Raw genomic sequence first — 6,889 nt, 5'->3', positions numbered from 1 at the left:
TACAATGCCCAGTCTCATTCTCACATGTACACCTTCACAGACTCCTTCACTGACACCCTGTACCCATTTTTTGGTCCTTGTTTAAATGATGCTGATAGAAGAGCAGCCCCTCTGGTCATCCGGCCCCTCTGCACACAATGATCACTCAGGACACTTACTTCTCCATATTAATGTCAACTGTCCATCTCTGTGTCAGGTCAAACCAGCTCAAAGCCAATGGAGACATTCTTTAAGATTCAGAACACAAAACTCTCAGCCCAATGAGGTGCTCTGCTGTTTTTTGCTAGTCTGCCTTTAACTCCTGTAACAAAAGGTGCTATATAGGCATCTGACTCGACACAGATGGACGCAGAGGAACGTATAAAATAAAAAGACTTTTATTTTTCTTCAGCTGGAGGGCACATCTTTCCCATGTCCCCTGCTGGCTCCTTTTATAGTCCACCTGGAAGTGCTCCAGGTGCTTGAATGCCGAAATCCGGCTGCACTTCCGAGTGTCGCGAATATGCTACCCAGACGGGCTTAGGAGTCCCAGCTGCAGCACCTCCTGGTGGCACCTGCGGAACCCAACAGGGCGGCACAAAACTCCAACCCCCATGAAGCCCTGGGGGAGTCCGAGGCACCGCTGCAACCCAGGGAGGCTGCCATTTAGTGTCCAGGGGGAGATACTGGGTTTCCCATCCTTGCTCCCCCAGAAGATATGCTGCATGGGCGTCCCAGGCAGAAATGGGCCCTGGCCACCTACCACACTCCTCAGGATTTCAGCATTTAATGGAAACATCACAACTGCACACTTGGAATTCTTAATTTGCTTTGGGTAAAATTGTTGACTCGATAAACAATCATAAACAATGATTACATTAAAATGGAGACCAGAGAAGTAACAGAAATAATGAGTACACTCAATTTGCTTTACCTTTAAAGAATAATTATGCAAAGATGGTTGTGTTCTCTACAGTGATGGATTTCTTTTCTTCAATATTTTTGTAAAGTGACCTGCTGTTGGAGGCCTGATGACCCTGATGTGTCCACTTTGTGACAGTAAAAGACTGACCGAATGAAGAGAGTGAGCTGTTTGAAAGAAATCTTCTTCTTCCTAGCTTTAATCCTGCGCTCGTGAAAGGTCAACTGTTGAGCAGGACTTTTGACACTTGTTTTGATTGAGGTCATCTTCAGGAGCAACATCTACTTGTCACATATCTTCCTTGATTTGGTCTTCCACAAGTCCTTGTACCTCACAGGCTCAATTGTAAAGCCATGTTGGCCACTGAGTTGTCATCGCTGCAGATGACATGGCTGTGCCATTAAAGGTTTGCACTGCACATCTTCTCATGTTCAGAATGTCTTCATTCATGATAATGTCATATCTGGTTAGGCAGAGAGGCCCACCACAGGATTCACATCTCCATGATGAACTTATACTTGGTGGAGGCTGTGCCAACATTTGACCCATTACATGGACACAGAGTGGATGACTGCTTTGTAGATCTTTGCCTTGAGGTAGTTTGGAATCTTGTGATTGCGGATTGAAGAGAGTGAGCTAGAAGAAATCAGACACTCTATACAGTATATGCAATCATCCATTTTGTAACTAACTTTTTTAAATAAGGGTGACAGAGAGCTGTACCAGTACCAGTAGCAAAGTGTGGCCAACCCTGGACAGAAGGCCAGTCCACTACCAGGCACACTTACTAACAATTGGGCTAGTTTGCTGTCACTAGTATCCTGAGCTGCATGGGATGTGGGAGGAAAAGCAAAAAGACCCTGAGAGGACTTGCAACGTACACACAAGATTGAGATCAGGCCAGGGATTTGAATCTGTGACACTAAAGCCAAGAGACAGAATCAGAATCACTGTGGCACTACATGGCCAACAATTAAACCAATATTAATTAATATATAGCATTAAGTACTTGTATAGTCAGGTCTGGACTAAAACATGCAATATTTAACATTTTTTGAAAAACCGTCACTTGTTCACACTGACATATTTTTCTTTGTTCGTTCGGCCTTATACAATTTCTTGTATTAGGAATTTGTTAGTTTTCGCATACCCCTTGGGGTCAGAGCACAGGGTCAGCCATTGTACAGCGCCCCTGGAGCAATTGAAGGTTAAGGGCCTTGCTCAAGGGCCCAGCAGAGTAGGATCTCTTTTGGCAGTGACTCGAACCGGCAACCTTCGGGATACCAGCACAGATCCTTAGCCTCAGAGCCACCACTCTGCCCTATTTGTGGTTGAATTAAATAAAAAATGAGGCATCTGATTAAAAAAACTCAACAAAAATAAACCAGCCACAATGGTGAAGAATTGAATTGGGATCTTATGTCTAGAAATGGCCAATTCTATAAGGAAGTTTTCAGATAAGCCAGAATTTGTGAGTCTCCTTGGATTAATGTGTTTGCTAAATTATCATCAGTATCAGTATTTTAGAACCCCGGCAGGGTCTCCTCAACTGCCTTTTTGGGCTCATTTCAGTGACATATAGGGGTGTAAAAAATACAAGCTGACAGCTGCAGTGATCTCACAAGTGTGTTGCGGAAATTATAATAAGTTTTATTCATAAGCAGAACTGCAGATCTGACAAAAAAGTAAATGAAGAGTCACAATGATAAGATAGACAACTTCACACACATCAGTGAAATTAAAATGACAACAGAGTTAAGTTCTTTGAGTGTGTAAAAGACACTATATAAAATGTTTTTTTTTCAAAATTAGCAGTTAACCTGGGATGTAGGAGGAGAACTTGAGGACCAAACAAAATGTCACGTACACCCAGGGAGAACATACAAATTCCACAGAGACACTGACCAGGCTGGGATTTGAACTTGGATCCTTGGAGTTCTGAAGCACTGACCATTTATATTCAAAGTAAAATAATAATAATAATAATAATGTTGTTTGTGAAAACATTGATAATCGTGAAAGCATCATATGTAAACATATAAACAGGAGCAGTGCACTAGAAACAACACTTAGAAGAGGAACACTGCTCTTAAAAACAAATCCTTGCTACTTGTCCTGAATACAACTGTGGTCCAGAAGGTTATTGAAATAATCGTTTTGTAGACAGCGAGACAAAACAAGTTCTTGAATAAATGAGTAACAAGGTCATGGAGCATTGTGAGATGTTGCACTAGTTGCAAGACACAGACATGTAGCAGATGTTTGTGTTTAATTAGTCATTAGAGGGCACAGATATTCTGAGAAAGTGTGTGATTAATTATAAAAGCTAAGTCCCAGCATATTTACAATCCTTTGTTATGTATTTGTCACCCCAGAATGGACTGGCACCCTGTCCACAGATTGCTCTTGCCCTACACCCTGTGCTTGCTGGGATAGGCTCCAGTTTCTCCGTGACCCTGCCCTGGATAAGCAGGTTTGGAACATCTTAACTATACAAGCAAATTCAAAACAGTGTTGAAATGACTGGCTCCAAATCCTGACCTTAAACCAAATGAAATGTCATGGCACAATACAAAACATTCGTGTAAGGAGGCAAAATATTCCCAAGGCAATGTGCAGGATTGATGGACCATCCACTGCTCCTTTGGAGCTCATTTGCTCAATAAATTTCACACTGGTAACAATAAAGCAATTCTAATAATGTCACAAGTGTTTTAGTTTATTGCATAAAGCATCAGTAAGGTTTGGACATTGTATTGATTGATATGGTCTATCAGATAAAATTCTTGCTCAATTCTGATTTTGGAAAAAACTATTTTACCAGTAAGATTAAATTAGTAGAAAGTATGCCACTGCATTAAAAATATAAAAAAACATAAAATATGCAAATCTGTATCACTAAAAGGAAATGGGAAATGTAATTTTCTGTCAGTTTGGAAATGGTAATCTCCTTGTTAGAACAATCTAGAGAAGAACAGCCATTCAGCCCAACAAAGCTTGCCAGTTCTATCCACTTATTTCTTCCAAAAAAACATCAAGCTGAGTTTTGAAAGTCCCCAAAGTCTTACCGTCTACCACACTACTTGGTCGCTTATTACAAGTGTCTATGGTTATCTGTGTAAACAGAAACTTCCTAATGTTTGTGACACAAGTTTCCAGCTGTGCCCCGGTGTTCTTGATGAACCCATTTTAAAATAACAGTCTCGATCCACTGTACTAATTCCCTTGATAATTTTAAACACTTCAATCATGTCACCTCTTAATCTTCTTTTGCTTAAACTGTATAGGCCAGTGGTTCTCAATCTGTGGGGTGGGCCCCCCTAGGACGGCACGAAGTAACAAAAAGGGGGGCGCAAAGATGTGAAAAAAAGAAAACAAGAATCAAAAATATGAAAAATACATCTATTGAAACCAAAACAAATTAACTTAAACTACATTCTGATACTAGAAAAATAAATATAGTTAGATAAATGTGGATAAAAGTTAAGTAGGTATAGTTAAATATGCATCTATGATATATCATTAATTAAAAAAGAACAAATTGGTATTAGTGGGCTTCTTTCAAAAAACGTTAGGGGGGGCGCGATTAAAACTGTTATGAAAACTCTGGTCGCAAATCCTTAAAGGTTGAGAAACGCTGGTATAGGCTCAGCTCTTTTAATCTTTCCTCATAATTCAACCCCTGTAGCCATGCAATCAGCCTAGTTACTCTTCTCTGGACCTTTTCTAGTGCTGCTATGTCCTTTTTGTAGCCTGGAGACCAAAACTGAACCCAGTACTCCAGATGAGGCCTCGCCAGTGTGTTACAAAGCTTGAGCAGAACCTCCATGGACTTGTACTCCACACATCAGGGCGCTATATAACCTAACATTCTGATTCTTTTTTTGCATTTCATTGATTTTATTAAAATCAAATAACATTCCATACAAGCAAGTCAAGTTTAACAAAACTAGGTTTGAAACAAATCAACCCCACCCATGAGAGAGCTAAGCCATCAGAGTAAAACTTAAACTAGTAAACATAAGTAAATAGATAAAATAATATATGAATAAAAATAAATAGAATAAAAAAGAGGAAAGAGAATCCACTTCCTCAATTTAAATGCTTATTCTAAAATGTTATTGATTAGATCCTGCCAGGTTTTGAAAAAGTTCTGCACAGATCCTATAAGTGAGAATTTGATTTTTTCCAATTTTAAATGGTATAAAATATCATTTACCCACTGACTTAAAAGAGGAGAGTTAGGATTCTTCCAGTTCAGCAAGATAAGTCTACGTGCCAATAGTGTAGTAAAGGCAATCACAGTTTGTTTGTTGAGAAGTTTGTTGTTTTTTCCAATTTCAAATCTTCTTAATGACTTCTGAACACTGTCGGGAAGTCGATAGCGTAGAGTTCACTATGACTCCTAAATCCTACTCATAATGTGTACTCTTGGTTCTCAGACCTCCCATTGTGTATTCAAACCTCACATTTTCACTTCCTATGTGTAATACTTCATCCATCCATCCATTATCCATCCATCCATTTTCCAACCCGCTGAATCCGAACACAGGGTCACGGGGGTCTGCTGGAGCCAATCCCAGCCAACACAGGGCACAAGGCAGGGAACCAATCCTGGGCAGGGTGCCAACCCACCGCAGGACACACACAAACACACCCACACACCAAGCACACACTAGGGCCAATTTAGAATCACCAATCCACCTAACCTGCATGTCCTTGGACTGAGAGAGGAAACCAGAGTGCCCGGAGGAAACCCACGCAGACACGGGGAGAACATGCAAACTCCACGCAGGGAGGACCCGGGAAGCGAATCCAGGTCTCCTAACTGCGAGGCAGCAGCGCTACCACTGCGCCACCGTGCTGCCCCCATCCATTATCCAACCCGCTATATCTGAACTACAGGGTCACGGGGGTCTGCTGGAGCCAATCCCAGCCAACACAGGGCGCAAGGCAGGAAACAAACCCTGGGCAGGGTGCCAGCCCACCGCAGGGCACACACACACACACACACACTAAGCACACACTAGGGACAATTTAGAATCGCCAATCCACCTAACCTGCATGTCTTTGGACCGTGGGAGGAAACTGGAGCACTCGGAGAAAACCCACGCAGACACGGGAAGAACATGCAAACTCCACGCAGGGAGGACCCGGGAAGTGAACCCGGGTTTCCTAACTGCAAGGTAGCAGCACTACCCACTGCTCCACCGTGCCACCCATGTGTAATACTTGTGGTAGAAATTTAATATCTTTATAAAGTAAGAAACATCGTCTAACAGGACAATTCAGTAACCAGGCAGGAGACAAGCTGTTTGTTGATTGTATCATTTAATTACTCCTCAGCAAAATGCCTTAGAGGAAACATTCTTCAAAAGCAGTCCATTACAGCCTGGTCAGAATGGTCAGAGAAACAAAGAATAGAGATTCATTTTATAAACTGTTGAATTTACATACAGTGTTAATCAATGCATACATTTTACTCTGGTTGTTGGTTTACACCCAAATGATTTATATAAAATAAAAGTCTATTATATGAGATTCTGGTTCTTCTTAAACCTTTTGAGATGAGCTACCACCCTTGAAGTTTCTGTACATATAACAACTGTCAATTCTCGTTTATAGGACATCTGCTGATTTCTTAGTCATCCTTCAGAGCATTTTGTATATTACATCAACCTTTCTTCTGGTACATTCTTTTTTATTTGACCATCTTTTATTTCAGTGTACATTTTCTTGTTCACTTGACCTTTATCTGGTTTCCTGGTGTTGCCTGAACAGGTTTCTGACATTTATTATCTCTTTATGCTGTTTGTTTAAGATGAATGCTATGTTATCCTAAATTACTCTTTCACATACTTTACACTTAGTGACATTAAACTCCATCTGCCACAAATCTGCCTAAGCCTGTATGCTGTCCAAGTCCTTCTGTAATGATATAACGGATTCCAAATTATCTGCTAATCCACCTATCTTGGTATCATCTGC

Source organism: Erpetoichthys calabaricus, chromosome 16 (genome assembly GCF_900747795.2).
Source record: "Erpetoichthys calabaricus chromosome 16, fErpCal1.3, whole genome shotgun sequence".
NCBI classification, from domain to species: Eukaryota; Metazoa; Chordata; class Cladistia; order Polypteriformes; family Polypteridae; genus Erpetoichthys; species Erpetoichthys calabaricus.
The sequence above is the reverse complement of the archived record's forward strand: the minus strand, read 5'-3'. Positions refer to the sequence as shown.